Below are 19,397 nucleotides of genomic sequence, written 5' to 3'. Positions count from 1 at the left end.
TCTTTGCAGACTGGACACTGGTTTGAGTCCCTCTGGTGGGGTCTCCATGACCTCCCTGAACAAGAGGACAGGTGACTCATCACAGTTATAGGACATATCAAGAGATTCCCATAGTCCCCTGGGACACTGTCTACCTTCCCTTTGTCCAGATTAGAATGGGACTTTAGGTATGGTTATTAACCATCCAAGAAGGTCAGTTGCACCAGCCTGGTACCTTTAATTAACTGTTTCTGGGCCTGTAATTCTTATTCTTTTAATTTTTACTCTTGGGCCTTGTATCTTAAATGCCCTTGTAAAATTTATTAATCAGAGATTTCAGGCAGTAAAGCTCATTTTAAGAACTCAGTATGAACAATTAATACCAGTGCATGAAGAAAGCTATGCCTAATAGGTCAAAGAATTAACCTTACTCACAACAGGAGTGTGATGACCTGGCTCAGCGAACTTCCCTGAGTTACTCCATTTTGTTCAGAGCCATTTCAGCAGCAACTTTGCTCCACACCGAAAGGAAAAGGGGGGCAACCTTGGGCCTTGGAAAATTGCCCTCGCCATGAATCATGGAATGTGCTAATTCCAGATATTATATTTTTACTAACCAGCTTGTTTTCACTTCTGTAACCTCCTTGCTGTCTTGCGTCACCCTGACACAGGGTACAAGACCACCCTTGTTATCCTGTTATTGTATGACCACCTAGAAGTTTATTTACCTTGACTGTCTTATTTTACTTGTTATGGCTAAAGCCATAACAAAAAGTTGAGTGCCAAGTTATATGACTGTATCACTTGTCTGTACAATGATTGGTTGTTAATTAATAGAATCAAAACTCTGCTATGTTGTACAAACCTGATTGGTTCACAAATGTCCTGTTTTAATAATAATTCTGTAATCTTATAAAAACTCTGACCTGACAATCACCAGAGCTGCTTCTACTCCCGAGATAGACAGCCCGGCCAGTCAAAAATTAAATTTTACCTTGCTACTTTTCTTAAAGTGGTGTTGGTGATTTTTTACGAACTCTGTCCTATAACACCTATAAGCTCTCTAGCCTGTCTCACTTCCCAAAGGCTTTTCCCACCTTCACACATATTGGGGAAAAGTTTAAATGGAGATTTTCTAAGCCAAGGGTTCTTAATCTTTGCATCACCTGGGGAGTTCTGAAATGCTAATAACCAGCTCCATCTGTCCAAATTAAACTAGAATCTCTCTAGGTGAAATCCAAGTGGCTCCAATGTTCAGCCAAGCTGGAGGGCCAGTGCTTCAGGTTAATGAAGGTTGGTAGCTCCAAATAGCTGTAGCTATTCCTCTTTTCTCATCCCTACCATCATACAAGGTATAAGACATTTTTCTTGAACCTTAGCTAAATTTCAAAGAATCTTTTTTTTTTTAAACTGGGTGTGGTCATGCACACATTTAATCTCAGTGCTTGGGAAACAGAGGCAGGTAGATCTCTATGAGGTTGAGGCCAGCCTGGTCTACATAACAAGTTCCAGGCCAGCTGAGGCTACAGGGAAACTTTTTTTTTTCTTTTAAAATTGTTTATGTTTTTTTTTGTTTTTTTAATTTTTAACAACTACATGTTTAGATTTTTAAGGGTCTTTATGTTTTAAAACATTGATATAACAAAAATATCCTTTGATCAAAATGATCATAAACTGGTGATATTCTTGAAGTGATAACAAAGGAAATCAGGGTGGGAAGTAGAAAGGGGGTAAGGAGTAATCAGAACCTGAAGCTAGTTACCAAGCCAAGCCAGGCATGGTAGCTAGGTCTGCAATCCCAGATACTTAGGAGGGTGAGGCTGGAGGACCTGAAGTTGGTGGCTAGCCTGGGCAATTAAGTGAAACTCTGTCTCAAAAAGTAAAAAGTGGGCTGGGGATATAGTTAGTGGTCAGAGGTTGAGTGACTGCATAGCATGCACAAAGCCCTGGGTTTGATCCCCTGTGTCCCCCACCCACATCAACAACAACAAAAGTCCACCAAAACTGGTCACTAGAATGGCAAGTGCTAGCCTGGACTGTAAGTGGTTAGATTGTGAGAGAGTGGTGGGGCCCATTGAAAATGCCAGGAACTAGCAAGGAACTTCTGTGGACGCTGACCTCACTGCCTACTCAGTTGATAGATGCTGTAGCTGCTACTTTTTTATGTTCAATATTCAAGTATTCTAAGATCTTTACATCAGAGTTACATTCCTTAGATCTGTAAAAAATACTGGTCAGTAACTGACAGCACAGGATGATTTACCCTGAAGCATTCCCTAGCCCAGTCTAAGACCCACACCTTAATGTCTTCCTTAGGGTGAAGTTGCTCCAAGCACTGGACTGATAGAAGGAAGAGCAGGTAAGGTACCCACTGTTCTTTTAAGAATTTGGCTAACTCCTACCCTAACTCTCTACCCCACCACCTCCCCTACACCCTCAAGTTTAAAATCCCTTGATTCACTGCAACCAGTCAGAAGTTCCAGTGGTGGATTGCTGCTGTCTTGGCAGGGGTGGCAGTTTTTTGACCACGGGAAAACTTTTCTCAACTCTCTTTACCTGCTAATGTCACAGGAGTCAGGAGATGAGACAAAAGCGCCAAGATAAACGTGATTCTCGTTGCACAGGTGGGTCCCTTGACAAGGCGGCCGCGGGAGAAAGCTCCTTACAGGAGGGGTACAAAAGCACTAGCTTTTAGAAAATGGTGGGGTTTTTTTAGGGGACGGGAGAGAGGGAGAGAAGAGAAAGAGAGGAGGGAGGAGGGGGAGAGAAAAGGAGAGGGAGATGAAACCGAGAGGGAGTTGGGGAGACAAGGAGAAGAGAGAACAGGGAGAACTCCATCCCTCCGCCTACGGGAATCTGCAACCAAATACGGCACCAAGCATGGAGCAAAGACAGCGTTTTCACAGGCCCCTAGCTCCGCGTTTGCAGTGATCACGCCGATGGCAAACAAACACTCTCCCGCCGGTCTCGGGAAGCGGCTTTGTGCATCGCCCTAGGTGCACCACTCTAGGTAGACTCTACTGAAGACTGAGAGAAATGGAGTTCTAAAAAGAAAAGAATGTAGTTTCATAGCCAAAGCAAGATGTAAGCATGAGCGCAGGAAGACAGCTGGAATGCGCAAAAAGATGGAGATGCTGGGGATCGAACCCAGGACCTCATGCATGCTAAGCATGCGCTCTACCACTGAGCTACATCCCCACGTCCTCGCGAACCTTGCTTTTAGCCGGATTTTATGAAATGAAACCTAAGTTTATTTTTTTGATGCTTTTTTAGAGTTATTACTGCTCTCTTTTCCTTTTAAAGAACACGATTCCGTTGTTAAGAGATTCTAATCAGTCTGCACTTTCACAGAAACTCAGTGACGGGTGTGAAGAGCCTGGGGTCGGAAATCTCAGTACGCAAGTATATTCCCTTTCTGAGCCTTTCCCTCCTTCAGGACGAAGGAGAGATCCTTCGGAAAAAGATGGGAAACCCTTTGCTAAGGCCTGTCTTCAATGACGGAAAGGAGGTACCTGCCCACCTGCCGAAACGCTCCCCTCTGCGTCCAGTTCCCGGACTCGGAAAACCAATCAAAATCCGGAGCCTTGATGGACAGAGTTCTGCAACAAAAACCAATTCCCCTGTCTCTGCGAGAGAGTCAAAGGGTCTAGATGTTAGCCTGCCTCCGGCACCTGCTGATCTACACTTTATCCAAGGATGTCAATCAAACCCGGAGAACATGAATCCTCAGATTTTGCGCTGACCCTTCAGCAGGGCTGGAATGAAGTCAGGAATTTCGCCCCTCGAAACCCAGGCCAGCAATGCTCCACTGGAGCTTTACCTACTGTTCAGGGAATCGGAACTTATCCCTGCATGGAGAGGGAAGTCCTTGGATACTCTGAGCTGTGGGCAAACAGAGAAGATAGGAACAGAAGAGAAACTGAGGCAACGCTAAGAATGCAAATAGGCAGAGGATGATGACAGAAGGAAACAGCAGTAAAGATCAGGCTGGAGAAGGAGGCTTTTCTCACTTTCTTTCCTTACCAGGAGGACCTGAATTTACTGTAAGCCCGGACAGTTTGCACAAAACAAGAGTACAAATTAGCCACTCTTCTCCGTTCCCTTTGTACGGTGACTGTTTCAGTGGGAGATGGTGACCTGCTGGCAGTTAGGACATATTAGGGGCTTGGTGGCTGTCACCTGTAATCCCAACATTTGGTGGCTGAGGTAGGAGGACTATCAAATGTTTAAGGTGAGCCTGGGCTGCAGAATGAGACCCTATCTCAAAAGACCTAATGGGTGTCTTCCCAAAGGACTTCAGATTTATTTTTCAGTATAAAAAATACACGAGAGAAGATCCATGTATTTTATTCCCGCATTGCTGTTTAGTTTTCAAGCAATGTGACCTGGGATAACAGTCTGGAATCGCTCGCTCTCTTCTCTCCCCCCTTCCCTTCCTTCCCTCTCTCTGTCTCTCCCTCTTTCCCTCTTTCCCTCTCTCTCTTCCTTCCCCTCCCTCTCTTACCCTCTCTCTCTCCCTCCCTTTCTCCTCCCTCCCTCCCTCACCTAATATATGTGTTGTTGTGGTTATTTTTAAAGTTCTGTTCAGGTCTAAGCACAACACCTGCAATCCAGTGCTTGAGAATCTCAGGCAGAAGAATTGATGTAAGTTTGAGGCTAGTCCAGGATGCATGCCAGGAAAAAGGAAAGTAAAAATAAAATAACAAAGTTCTTTGAAAAACCAGATATATTAATTATATGCCAAACACCAAAGCATTAAACACATCACACATACAGAGCAGACAGGACAAATGACAAAACTCAGGCTATGGAATTAAACAGTTTTTTTCTTAGTCAAAATATGATTAATAGCCCAAGATAAAAGACCATTTCACTTTACCATCTTACCAGTTTTTTTTCTTTCAAAACATAAATTTTTTAAAATTTACTTTTATATCATGTGTATGTGTGTTTTGCCTGCATTTATGTAAATGCACCTGTGCATGCAATGCCCACAGAGGCCAAGAAAGGGCATGAGATCCCCTAGAACTGGAGTTAAAGTTACAGACATTTGTTGGACACCATGTAAGTGCTGGGAACTGAACCTAGGTGAGCAGCCAGTGCTCTTAACCACTGAGCCATCTCTCCAGCCTTCAAAAATGTAAAAAATTTGAAAGACTTGCTGTAAATATTATTTCTTTTGATGAGTAATACTCTAAAATCTAGTGAGTTAGAAATAGATTCTCTCTCTCTCTCTCTCTCTCTCTCTCTCTCTCTCTCTCTCTCTCTCCTCTAGTGAATATGAGCTACTTGGGTACTCTCAGAGGCCAGAAGGCCTTGGATCCCCTAGAGCTGGAGTTATAGGAGGTTGTGAGTGGGCCAATGTTAGTGCAGAGAACCAAACTCAGGTCCTCTAGAAGAGCAGGAAGTGCTCCTAACTATTGAGCCATCTCTCCAGCCCTCTCCCCGTCCTAGTAGTTCTTTTTAAAAGCTTCCTGAGCTAAAATTATATAATGCACAGAATTTGAAGGGTTTGGACATATGTATATGTCAACAAAACCATCATCATGGTCAAGGAATTTTCCTTCAGTTTTCACTTGTGTGCGTACTAGTGTGTGCATGAAGAACACTTAACTTGATTTCTGCTCTCAACAATTTTTTTCAGTATGAAATACAGTATTGTTAAGTATAAATACAACTTTTTCTTAAAAATTTTAAACACAAGACCTCAAAAATTCCTCCAAAGGGAAGCCACACACTGCACAGACTTGGGAGTATAGGGTAACCTCAGTTTCTTGACAGTTGACCATTGGGTAACAGAGGGGAGAACAGGTTTTCTTAACACAATTGCCTAACAGATTGAATAAGTTAACTAAGTTCCTTATCTGGACTGCAAAAAGCAGTACCCTAAAAGCACTAAGAACATTAATATAGTTTGGGAACCAGGATGTGGATTTGGGTGGATCTATTTTGGAGAATATATATACCCTTTTTCTCAACATGTTTTCCTAAACACTGTCACCAAGGATTGAGCCAAATCACTAAGTTCTTGCCATCATGTTTTGAAAATAGTTTTAGCTCTTGGAAAGTCTCCACTGAACAGGAAGGGTAGGGCAGGGAGGGAGGTTGCTTAGGTGAAGTGAGCTGAAATAAGATTGTGTGTATGGTGTATGCATATTGCACATGTGTGTAAAGTGCAGCTGCCTAGGCATGAGCATGTGGAGAACAGGGCTCATTGTAGGGTGTCTTTTTCTGTAGCTTTCCATCTTATGTTTTTAGTGGTCCTTTTTAAATTTTTTAATTTTATGTGTATGAGAATTTTGCCTGAATGTATGTAAGTGCACCATGTGCATGCAATACCCATAGTGATCAAAATAGGGCCATTGGATCCCCTAGAACTGGAGTTACTGGTTGAAAGTTGCCATGTGGGTTCTAGGAACAGAACCCAGGTTCTCTACAAGAGCAGCCAGTGCTCTTAACCACTGAGCCATGTCTGTAGCCCCCTCCACCATTTTTATTTTACATATTACAAAGGGGGTTTACCAGGTTGGCTTACATTGTAAGGGACTAAATCCCCAATAAGCAAACTGAGAAGTAATAAAGATGGCATGGTTCCTACAGTTCTTGGTCTGGCAGGAAGGCCTCATTCTTAACTCCTACAGGGCTCCTTCAACTGACCTGCTTAGAGTATGATAGCTCTAGATAGCTCAGTTTGGAGATGTGACCTATCCGCCTTCTTTAAGTTGACTAAGCCAAATTTAGGGGAAGGGAAACCACTAAAACCCTTAAAACCCAGGCCATTCCATTGTGGAGAGCTTCACTTTTCTGTATGAATGTGTGTATGTATGTGTGATTCTTTATGAGTATAGATGTGATTCTTTCAATAATAGTCTGGTTGATTGCCACTCTCTACTGACTTGAGATTTTTCCCTGTCTTTTAATTCTTTAATTGGCTGAAAAACCTAGGCAGATAACCTGCCAAACCACAAAATGATTTAGGCTGGGTGATCTACCAACAGTGGCCATCTGAACACTGGAGAGGCTGAGAACCTGAAGCAGCTCCTCGAAGAAAGCCGAGTACCCCAGCAGCCCTAATCTACTCACCCTAGTGTTTGAAACAGTCTCTCATTGAACCTGGAGTTTGCCATTTTAGCTAGACTAGCCCAACCAGTGCTGTGCTTACAGACACATGCCAGCATGTTGGCTTTTATGTGGGTACCATGGCTCCAAACATGTGAAGTCCTCATGTTTGTACTTTGATTGCAGCAAGTATTTCACCCATTGAGCTATCTCCCCAGCCCTAAAAGTATTTTTGTTTGTTGGCTGATTGGTGTTTATTTGTTTGTTTGTTTGTTTGTTTGTTTGTTTGTAAGACAGGCTCTCTCTCACTCTGTGGTTCTTGCTATGTAGCCTAGACTGGCTTCAAACTCACAGCAATCCTCTTTCCTCAGCCTCCCAAATACTGGAGTTGCAGGTGTGAACTTTCCACTACATGCCCTGCAGATTAGAGTGATCAGGAGCCATTCACATAAAAATACAGAAATGGTACATTCCATGGATGAGGAACTGACAAGATAATAAACCCTATGGCAGGAGAATTATTTGAAAAGTCAAGAGTGGTTGAAACAGGACTGGAGAGATGGCTCAGTGGTTAAGAGCACTGGCTGTTCTTGCAGAGGACACAGCAACCACATGGTAGCTAACAACCATCCCCAGTTCGAGGGGATCGAACACCCTCTTCTGATATCCATGGGCATTGCATGACATGGGTGCACTTACACCATGCAGGCAATACACTCATACACTAAATAAAAGTAATAAAGAAAATATTTTTTAAAAAAGAGTGGGTAGGGGGCTGGAGAGATGGCTCAGTGGTTAAGAACATTGGTTGTTCTTACAGAAGACCCGGGTTTGAATCCCAGCACCCACATGGCAGCTAACAGCTGTCCATAACTCCAGTCCCAGGGGATCTGACAGCCTCTTCTGATGTCCCTGGGCATTGCACGACACAGTTGCACTTACCTATATGCAGGCAATACACACATACACATAAAGTAAAAATAAATAAATAAAATTTTTTTTAAAAGAGTGGTTAAAACTTGAAGTCTACATGTTTTAGATTTTGGAAAAGGTAAATTAGAGCCTGAATTTCATGCAACCAAGTGATGGGGCAGGCAGTAGCTCCTGGTTGTTTGCTGTTTTTCATTCTTTTTTCCTTAGCCTTGTAAACTTAATTTTTCTCAGGCAGCCATGTACCTCATCATAGATGATGCATCATCAGTGTCATCAAACCATGGTTCTTAATCCAGAAGAACCAATGCCCTCCCTTTTCATCAAATACAATCAATGTAAATGCTTAGAATGACTATTTTAGAAAATATCACAGAATAGTCGTTTTCAACCTTTAAAGACAACTAATGTGAGTAAAGCAAACACAGAGAGACACAAAGATATCTTGTATTGAATGTTTAAAACTGGGACTCAGGCTCACCTTGCCAAGCTGATTTTCCAGTGTAATCAGTGATTCTGATTAGTCAAGTTCCAAAGCATATTTCCACAATTTTAAACAGTCTAAAAATAAAAACAGGTCAGAAATGGTAGTGCATGCCTTTAATCCCAGCACTAGTGAGACAGAAGCAGGTGGATCTCTGTGAGTTCAAGGCTAGTCAGGGCTATAAAACAAGCAAACTAGAAGTTATATTCCTGGATGGTTTACTGAATGTGAAAAGTGTTCAGCAGAAAAAGAACCTTGTTACATACCTAAGGTTCAGACCTATGGCTCCCTCTCTTGAGTTTCAGCTGTGTTCCTGAATAGTTAGAATGCAGAAATCACAGAAGCCTGGAAATTAGTAACTCACTGTCCGGAATCCAGTCAGGTTCTCGGGACTTCCAGGCAATCTTTTATGGGTTTCCATCAACTCGCCTTCCATTTCTACCTTTTGTTGTTGTTGTCGTCGTGTGGTGGTGCTGGGGATTGAACCTAGAGCCTTATCCTACTAGGCAAGCACTACACTGGCGAGATATATCCCCCACCTCATTCATTCTTTTTTTAGTCTAAGTTGCTCAGACAGGTCTTGAACTTGCATGCTTGTACCTCGGGCCTTGTGTAGCTGAAATTTTAGGCCCAGTCCCACAGGCTGTTTCTCACCTTCATTTTTCCCAGACTTCTCACAGTGAACATCGACAGCTCTCTTGTGCAGAAACCTTTAGTAAGGCCAAAGGCACAGCAAGAAATAAATTGGTAACTGGCTTAGTAACTACAGCATATGAGACATTTTGTACTCAGGACCCCTGAATACTGCTGTGTAATTCTCACCTCAAGACTGTGAAGACTGTGATGATGATGATGGTGGTGATGGCTTTTCGCTACTCTCCCATCTGCACGTTCTCCACAAGGTAAGTTGGGTCTATTTATTTATTTATTTATTTTATTATTATCAGTCTTTTTGAGACAGGGTCTCCCTGTAGCCCCAGCTGTCCTGGAACTCAGAGATCTGCCTGTCTCTGCCTCCAGAGTGCTGGGATTAAAGGCCGGCGCAACCACACCCGGCGAGTCCTTTTATTTTTACTGCTTATTTCCCCTGGTGGGTGAGAGTAGCTTGTGTCTCTTTCACTAGAGGTTTAACCCATTCTTTCATCTGCAACTTCTTACTGCTGTCCTTCCAGGTGAATTTCCTCTGGACTTGTTCAATAACAACCCTGGGGAACTCTCCAGAAAGACAGCAGTGGTTACTTAACCAGAAAGAAAAGAAATGAACGTGAGGCCAAGAAATATTTAAATGCTCATGGGAAAATGAGAAACGACTTAAGTACTTAATGATTCTAGGTCAAAACTAAATTAGTCAGGGACGGAAGCAAAACGCAGCTTTGGAGATGCCGGGGATCGAACCCGGGGCCTCATACATGCGAAGCATGCGCTCTACCACTGAGCTACATCCCCGAGTACTTGATGGCAGTGGCTCGGAATTCCTGTCCTTTTAAACCTCCAAAGTGCTTTGTACGACTGGTTGGTGTTTGGGGAGGCACCTCTGGTCAAGGATGACTTCCGCCCACCACCTCTTCCCGGTGCTCTCTAGAGCAGCGCCATGAAGACCCAAAGAATCCCGTCTTCCCGGTTTGCAGTTTCGCCCAGAGGAAAACAGTTTAGCAGCTTCCTCCTAGCGATCCTTCCGCTGACCAAATAGACTCCCAGGCGGAGAGAATTGGACATTTTTCTGCCCACCCCCAGCACTCAGGAGAATTTACTGCTAGTCAAAGGCTTAAGGGAAATGCAACCCAAATTTCTTGCATCTGATTAGGTCGAAGGGCCAGAAGCTTCTCGGAGGTGGCGAGGCCCCGCCCGGAGGATGAAAATGCCGTAGATGAGAGTAAACCTCCTGCCCTGGTCCTTGTCAGACCACCTGACGCCAAAGCAGGGACCTGCGAACTTGGGGTCCGGCCGCAACCGCCTCACCCTAGTTCTGTGCTGTCGCCGCCAGCCTAGCTGACCGCTGCCGCCGCAGGCACTGTGCTTCTGATTCCAGATTCAGAAATCTGCAGCAGACAAGAGTGACTACAAAAGCAGAAATGAGCGCTAACGACAGAGCATTAATTAACAAGTTGGGCTTCATTAAAATAGAAATGTAGGCTGCATAAAAACTCAAGAAGAGATCCTTTGGTGGTGCATAAGCGTGATAATTGGGTGTTCACGCGCATGCATGACATGTGCGGCCCTCGAACCTTGTTACAGTACCGGCACATTACCCGTCTGACGTGGGGGAAAAAAAAAACAAAACCTCAAGAAGACAAGCCACAGACTGGAGAAGAATATTTGTAATTCTTATCTGATAAATCTGATATCCTAAATATGCAAAGAGCTCTTAAACTACAATGATAAGAAAGCAAACAATCAGAGTTTAAAAACAGGTCATCAACCATGAAATACACCCATGAGAATGGTGAAAAGCATTAGAAATGTCACAGACCTGGAGCAGCAGATAGCTCGTTTGTTCTTGGTCAGAATCAACAGTTGTACAGTCTTGACATAAACCCAGCATTTGCATTCCTTGGTATTTCCCCAAAGGAGCTGAAAACCCACATTCGTACAAACCCTTACACACAAATGTTTACAGCTGCTTTATTCCTAGTTGTCAAGACTTGAAAGTAACTAAAATAATCCTTCAGTAGATGAATGAATAGACAAACCATGGTCCATTCACACAGCGGAATATTATGCAATGCTGAAAAGAAGTAAGCTGTGAAGGGGGAGATGTAAAACTAAAATTCGTTTTACTGAAGAAAGAAGCCAGCATAGAAAGGGTACACAGCGACTCCAGCATCTGACTTTCTCAATCAGGCAAAGATGGGGCCAGTGAGAAGAGCAAGATTGCCAGAAATCGAGGGAGAGAAAAGAGCAAGCAGGTAAAACATACAGGATGATTAGGATGGTGAATGAGGGCCCTGTGGTTCTGCAGAGACAGGTACAAATTGTGTTGACATTTGTCAAAACTCACTGATTGTCCAACCCTAACCATGAGCCAGAATGCGAATGACTACTGTGTGGAAGTAACATGACAACACAGCTCATGAGCTACAACACATATAGCTTCTGCGTGAGACGTAGGAATAGTGTGCTGAGCGGCCCTGTCACCCCAGTTGCTGGGGAAGCTGAAGCAGGAGGATGGCAAGTTCTTGCCTGCCTTGGCTGCAGAATGAGCTCAAGGCCAGCCTGGGCAACTTAGCAAGACCAGTCTCCAAAAGTAGGAAGACAGTTGGAGACGGAGCTCACTGGTAGAGCCCTTCCCTAACATGTGCAAGGCATTAGTATTGATCCTCAGTTGGGGAGCGGGCAGCAGTGGTGGGGACTTCTTAACTGTTGTGAACCTAAAACTTCTCTAAAAGTAGACAAAACAAAACCAAAACTAGGGAAAATGACCCAGAAGGTGACCTAGAAGGCACGTGGTAGAGATGGGGAAGACATAAGAAGCCATTGTGGACTGGGAAGGTCGCTCAGCAGTTAAACAGCACTTGCTGCTCTTGGAGAGCATGCACCTATGTGGCAGCTCACAGGGGCACCGACTGTCTCTCCTGGCCTCTGCAAGCACCAGGCACACATATGGTGTATGTACATACATGCAGGCAAAACATACACATAAAAAGAAACAGTTTGTGCCCCTGTATTACAATCAGGCATCTGGGATTGGCCCACTTGTAACACTGCATCTCCTGGGATTGCTCCATAAAGCTGTGTCTCCTCACTGAAAACTCAAGAGCTAGTGCTGCTTGGCTGTTAAGAACTTTGCTTTTTTGTTTATTTTTATGTGTATGAGTGTTTTGCCTGCATGTAAACAAGTATACCATGCAATGCCCATGGAGGCCAGAAGAAGGTATCAGATTACCTGAAACTGTTAAGGATGGAGCAGCCAGTACTTTTGATATGGGAAAAGTTATATTCTTATATAATGTCCTTGCAAGCTTAGGCCATTTGAATTTTTCTTTGTTTTACTTACCAGTTAGATACCTTGGAAAGTAACCCTAGGATGCTCAGAGATGTTTTATTGCTCTGTGCTGTTTCCATTACCCTGATATGTTTTTGTTACTTTGTAAAGTCTTGAGGTGCTGTGATGCTTTCCACTCATAAAGATGTAAAACTAAAAGAATGGAAAGTTCACCAAATGGTTTAACAAGACAGCCGGTCCAGTTAGTCCAAGAAAAGTGTGGCTTAAACATTGCAGAAATCTAAACGTCTGCCAATAACTGTTTTTGTAAACTGTAATGACCATTTGACCAGATCCTAGACCAATTAGCCTGGCCTAACTGTAAATCAAAAGGTGGCAGATGTCCTGACCCATGCCTGGGATATCTACTTTGGAAGTTATGTTGGCCATGTGAACTAGGGAAGGAACTTCCTGAGATAACAGGGCCCATCATGAACAGAAACACGGGGCCTAGGCGCTAACCATAAAATGATGATTTAAAATTGGCTATTTAATCCTCATCTGTATCTCAGTTCACGGTCCCAGAGAATCTAAAAAGCCTTTGTTGCTCCTGGGACTCTTATGCATGAATAAAGAATAAAGGAGCTTTCCAACACTCTCCTGGGTGAATGCTTGATCTCTTAGCTGTTCCAAGAATTTTTCTATAACACTCTGAACTACTAAGCCATCTCTCCTGACTCTATTTATTACTTTTTTGAGGTAAGGTCTCACTCTAGCCAAGACTGACCTGGAACTTACCATGTAGCCCAGACTGGCCTGAATCTGTCAGCAATATGCCTGGCTCAGCTTCTCAACTACTGGAATTACAAGTGTGAGCCACTGTGCCCAGTTGGAACCTGCTTTTCAGATCATGAAAAATACTTTTGAAAAACAGTCATCACCCAGGACCATGGCTTAGCCATGCCTATTGGGACATAATGAAAAGATTTTATTGCCTTTCGCTCCTTTCTCTTTCACAGTGGTATAGGAATTAATTTTATTAATGGACATAATATGAACTAATGACTTAATTAGCCCCCACAAAACCATGTGCTCTTGGGTCTGATGATGGGGCATCTTCTTGGCAACCTCAGTTGGTATCCACCCAAAAAGATAATGAATGATTGTGGATAAGCTTGAGAATTAACAAACATATCAAAGCTCTACAAGCAGCGCACACATCCATTGGACAGTGGAGGCTGGGAAGGATTTGTGACCTTGGATGAATGTGAACTAGGGATGAAAAGACCAGATGGCCTGTGAAGATTAAGGGTGGAGCTGAACTTGAACTTGTACTCCTCCAGTGAAACTAGAGAAAACATTTTGAATAAATTATGGGTGTAGTCTGATAAGGGGACACAGTGGGAGAAACAGGGCTCCAGAGTCAGTTCCATCGGCATAGGGTGAGGGGACAAGAGGGATTCATCAGCGCAGTGTTGCGGTATCTCTCACATTCCCACTGCCAATTTGCCTCCTCAGTAAGTCCTGTACCAGTCTGAGTGTTTCTGCAGGGGCCGCACATCTGCCCCAGGGGGCAGAATGTTTCTGCATGGTTCTTCTATCTCATGGCCTTGCCTTGTTTTGTTTCATTGGTGTGTCTGTGTGTGTGTGTCTCTGTGTGTGTCTGTGTGTCTGTGTATGTGTGTGTCTGTGTATGTGTGTGTATGTGTGTGTCTGTGTCTGTGTGTGTGTATGTGTGTATGTGTGTGTATGTGTGTGCCTCTGTGTGTGTGTCTGTGTCTGTGTGTGTCTGTGTATGTATGTGTGTCTGTGTATGTATGTGTGTGTCTGTGTGTCTGTGTCTGTGTATGTATATGTGTGTCTCTGTGTGTGTATGTGTGTCTGTGTGTGTCTGTGTGTGTGTCTGTGTATGTATGTGTCTCTGTGTGTGTCTGTGTGTGTCTATGTGTGTCTGTGTGTTTGTCTGTGTGTGTCTATATATGTGTGTGTGTCTGTGTGTGTCTATATGTGTGTGTCTGTATGTGTGTATGTGTGTGTGTCTGCATGTGTGTGTCTGTGTATGTGTGTCTGTGTCTATGTGTGTCTGTGTATGTATGTGTGTCTGTGTGTATGTATGTGTCTGTGTGTATGTGTGTGTGTCTGTGTGTGTATGTGTATGTATGTGTATGCCTCTGTGTGTGTGTCTGTGTGTCTGTGTATGTATGTGTGTTTCTGTGTATGTGTGTCTGTATGTGTGTGTCTGTGTATGTATATGTATGTGTCTGTGTGTGTGTCTGTGTATCTCTGTGTGTGTGTCTATGTGTGTCTGTGTGCGTATGTGAATATGTGTGTGTCTGTGTGTGTCTGTGTGTGTGTGTCTGTGTATATGTGTGTGTGTATCTGTGTGTCTCTGTGTGTGTGCCTCTGTGTGTGTCTGTGTGTATTTGTGTGTCTCTGTGTGTGTGTATATGTGTGTGTGCGTGTGTGTGTGTGTGTGTTTGGTTCTTGATCTTTTCTTTTTAAAGGTTTTATTTTTTATTGTTATCCCTCCAGCCCAATGGTTTTATTTTTAGTTGTATGTATGTTGTAATTGTGCATCTATGTTGGTATGTGTATGTGTGAGTTCAGGTGCCCACAGGAATTCAGAAGAGCCTGTCAGATCCTCTAAAGCTGGAGTTACAGATGATTGTGACCCACCAGTCATGGGTGACCACTGAGCCATCTCTCCAATCCCCTCAGTTTAAATTCTTTCCTCTGAATGATTAAGTAAGGCAGAAAGAAGAATGGAACTTCAGAGACTGTAAGAGTCAAAATGGTTTACTATGTAGCAATAGATAATTAACACATTGCAATATATTTCTACTTATTTAGCCTCTGTATGAAATTTTAAAATTTTTTCCTAGTGCAGAAGTGGAACCCAGGGCTATGTACCTGATATACTAGTTTATTTAGATATTCTATGAAAAATATATGGATGAATGATACATCATAATGAATGGTTGTGTATGTGCCAATCCATTAAAATTTGCATCTATACTATAGTATATAATGTTGTGTATTATTGGTCATGTTAGTTACTTTTCCATTGCTGTGATAAAACACCATGAGACAGAGGCAGAGGCAGGTGGATCTTTGTGAGATTGAAGCCAGCCTGGTCTACACAGCCAGTTCCAAGACAGCTCTGGACTACAGGGTGACCCTGTCTGAAAAAAAAAAAAAAGCAAACAAAAATAAGCAAGCAAACCCACTCACACACCATGACCAAGGTAACTTATAGCAGGAAGGGTTTATTTGCTTTATGGTTGCAGAGGGCTAAGACACCATCATGGAGAGGGAGGCATGGAACGTGGCAGCTGAAGCAGAAAGCTGGGAGCTCACATCTTCAAGCATGCACAGGAAGCAGAAAGAACAGCCTGGAAGCAGAGCAGGGCAATGAACTCTTAAAGCCATCCCCCAGGGAAGTGCTTCCTCCAGCAAGGCTACAACTCCTAAAGGTTCCATGATGTTCCACAAACAGTGCCACCAACTGACCAAGTGTTCAAATATTTGAGCTTATGGGGACACTTCTTCAAGCTAGCACAATGATCAAATTTATTTTCCTAACTTATTCTGAAATATTTTTCTAAATAAGTCCAATGAGAAAATAAATGACTGAGTTAATTGATTAACAATTTCTTATGATAAAACTGGGCTCTGCCTTGGGGATTTCCACCCCAATTCTCATTACCGAGACCATCAATCTAAACAACAGTGTCCTTGAGGAACCATATTACCTCTGTCTTCTTCAAATGCACTACTTGCAGGTAACTTTCAGATATTTTAGATATTTTCCCTCCAATACTACAAATATTATTCTAAGGGATTTTTTAAAGAAAATTTCACCCTTAAAGCAAGTAATAAAGTTATTATAATCTTCGCAATAAAAACAAAACAAACAAAAAACAGGAGCTGAGAGAGTAGCTCAGTGATAGAGCACCTCCATAGCAGCGTGAATCCCAGCATTTCAGGGGCATGAAAAAGAGAAGAGAGCACCATTAGGTACACAGGATGTCCAGTTGTACTACATGTAAAGAATCATGTTCCGTGATCATCATTCCTCTGTTCCCTTTAGTCCAAATTGTAAATGTTACCCAGGGTGACCTCAAACTATAGTTCCTCTTGCCTCTACCTCCCTGGTACTGTCATGTGCTGTCACACCCACCTATCTGATTTAACTTCATCAAGTGATCTGTAATATAATTGTAGGAATTGTTTTATGAAAGATACTAAATGGGAAGCTTGGGCATGATTAAACAAATAAACTTTGCCTGCCTAAAATGGACCTGGGCTGAAAAGTTGATATAAAATTTGTGGGGGGAAATTGGAGCATATTATATTATTTGTTCTGACTCATTGAAGTCTGTGTCTTTGGCATCTGACACATTACCTGAAATGAAAGGCAACCATTAAAATTGTATAAGTCTGAGAAATAATTGAAGATTTGCAATTCCATAAACTGAATCTTTATCTCATTCCATTTAAAAATTAGTAACATGAGATAATTTCTGGAACATACATCATGACTCTCTCCAGATATGGTAAAGCCTGACTGTGGAGAAATTTTCATAGCATCAAAGGACTTCATGCTCGGCACCTGCAGTGATAGTGCAACATAGTCAGGTGATAGTCAAACAAACATTTTCTGGAACTACTTCCAAACAGCCCTCAGTTGGTGTTCTAGTTTGTTTCCCCATTGCTGTGACAAAACACTCTGACCAGTACCAACTTGGGGAGGAAAAGGTTTATTAGGCTTACATCTCTCAGGTCACAGTTCATCACTGAGGGAGCCCAAGGTAGGAAGTCAGAGCCCGAACCTGGAGGCAGGAGCTGAAGCACAGGCCATGGAGGAACGCTTACTGACTTGTTCTCTTGCTCCCCGGGCCCATGCTCAGCTTGCTTTCTTAGGCAGTACAGAGCCTGCCTAGGGGTAGGACCGCCCACAGTGGGCTTGGCCCTCCCACATCACAACAATCAAGAAAATACCCCACAGATATGGCCACAGGCCAGTCCAATGGAGGCAATTCCCCAGTTGAGGCTCCCCCTACCCAGGTGTGTCAAGTTGACACTAACCTGCTATATAGCACAGTTGACTTCTATGTTCCCCAGGACACAGGTGGGTTGGACATTTGTTTTATATGGTTTGGGACCTTCTGATTATGTATAATAGGCCAAGGTGCCCGGCACACCTTGTCCCGCCCAGTATTCTGCAGAGAAGTCCGTCTCCACCGGCGGAGATGTAGCGAGGTCGACATTCTTCCTCTTCCTACCACCCCTTTGTCGTTCTAAACCCTTCCGCGCAAAGAGAAGAGTAGGGGCGGGAGGAGAAGGAAGGCTGGGAGGTGGAGGAGGAAGAGAAGAAGGGGCGGATCTGGGACAGGCCGACAGAACACCGAGGGAACCCCGGACTTCGTTTTCTTGCGAACAGCGAAAACTTGAGGAGGAAAATGGCAGCGGGATGAAAGGAAGACGTTGGTAAAATTCGCCACAGAAGGTGCGCTGGGCTGAACCAGAAACCTCAGGCCTGTGGAACCTGCAGTCTGTCACTGAACTACAGCCCCTGCCTGTCAGAGCCTCGTCCTTTCTAAAAATAGAAGGGCAAAGCCCTAATTTATCCTGTTCAAACCCCACAACTTTTCCTAGGAAAATGAGCCTAAATGAGAACCTGCAGTCTGCTTTAGCACACGGCAGCACTTCTACAAACTGTTCGGTTTGGATGCTCGTGGATTGTTGAGAAGTCGTTCCCCTGGTGTGGCGACCCACTGCCCAGTCTAGAGGGGTTTGGCGTCATCGCTCTCCAAAACTGAGGACCCAGATGACGCTTCTCATACCCGCTGTAAATGGGTGAAGGATGGAGAAGAGGAAGAAAAGAGAGGCTGAGGTTAAGACTCTTGAGAATATTTGGAATGGTCATAGCTGATTTGAAGGACAAAGGGTAGGTCCTAAGAGGGCATTTTTCTCCTAGGTTCCCCTCACAGCTGAGTTAGTCTCCACTATCTGTAGAATCTTGTTTGATTGGTTAAGAAAACACCCCTACCCAACGGGAATTGACAAATGGAGGTGCTGGGGATCGAACCCAGGGCCTCGTGCATGCTAAACACGCGCTCTACCACTGAGCTACACCAGGGGCTCCCTGCCGCGCTAACTGCCCACCCAGGTCACCAGCCCACGTTCCAAGACTGCAGCAGGTATGAGGGCGGTTGTTGTTTGCTCTGTGGCTTCTGAAACTTTCGTGTTTCCTTTATGCCAAACCCTGGCGTTAATGCTGCAGGGAGCCTTCACAGCTAGCGGATCCTCCGAAGGGTGCTTCAGACTTCGCACGCAGGACAACAGAAAGGAGTATCCCCTCGGTCGCCACCTTCCCCGCTTTCTGCCTTCAGTGCCGCAGGAAAACCTGAGACGCAGAGTCACAACACAAAGACCCGCAGTAGGAAAGCTGCTGAGGAAATGTACGTCCACGTTGGGGATAGCAGGGAAGTGGAACAAGAAGCACAGAGGACTGTCGTGAAACCAGGCGAGTCTGTCCGACACAGCCTCATACTCGCTTTGCCCGGCACCGTTCCCTAGAAGGAGGCCGCCTTCTGCCAGGACTCTGGTTCACCGGTTCTTTGACTCCTGAAGACTCGATCTGAAAGAAAGGATCAGAAAAGGTGTTGCCAGGGACTTAAGCACCACGTGTAGACGAATCCTTTCCACAGTGAGAACACGAAGGAAACAGTAGACACAAATGAGTTCTGTGTAAGGGTCCCCTTAAAACACAGGCCCTCGTGTCCTTTGTTATTGTTTCTGAATGTAGGCCTCAAAATGTGTGCCTCAGTCAGGCCAGACACCTGTTTGGAGACAGCTTTTGGAACGCTGATTGGCAACATAAGAAGGGGGTGCATTTGAGTTTGAATCTGATGAATTTATGATATCTGCAAACATAAGATACAACTTTGGTGTGATAGCTAACAATCACGGTGACCAACCACGGGAAACAGAAAAAGTTGCTCTTAAAATCTAGATAAA

At 43.8% G+C, this 19,397-nt stretch overlaps 4 non-coding genes across 4 annotated transcripts; 1 reads left to right on the top strand and 3 right to left on the bottom strand.

Moving 5' to 3' along the window:
• Positions 1 to 3,105: 3,105 nt before the first annotated feature.
• Trnaa-agc lies at positions 3,106 to 3,177 on the bottom strand. The gene has a single exon. It is a non-coding gene; the product is annotated as a tRNA-Ala (tRNA).
• Positions 3,178 to 9,826: 6,649 nt separating this feature from the next.
• Positions 9,827 to 9,898, bottom strand: Trnaa-cgc. Its single transcript has one exon. It is a non-coding gene; the product is annotated as a tRNA-Ala (tRNA).
• Positions 9,899 to 10,607: 709 nt separating this feature from the next.
• LOC115069484 lies at positions 10,608 to 10,711 on the top strand. The gene has a single exon (XR_003848748.1). It is a non-coding gene; the product is annotated as a small nucleolar RNA U13 (small nucleolar RNA).
• Positions 10,712 to 18,444: 7,733 nt separating this feature from the next.
• On the bottom strand, positions 18,445 to 18,516 carry Trnaa-agc. The gene has a single exon. It is a non-coding gene; the product is annotated as a tRNA-Ala (tRNA).
• Positions 18,517 to 19,397: the final 881 nt, after the last annotated feature.

Source organism: Nannospalax galili, unplaced genomic scaffold, assembly GCF_000622305.1.
Source record: "Nannospalax galili isolate Female #2095 unplaced genomic scaffold, S.galili_v1.0 scaffold813, whole genome shotgun sequence".
NCBI lineage: Eukaryota > Metazoa > Chordata > Mammalia > Rodentia > Spalacidae > Nannospalax > Nannospalax galili.
This window is presented reverse-complemented; position numbering and strand designations above follow the sequence as displayed.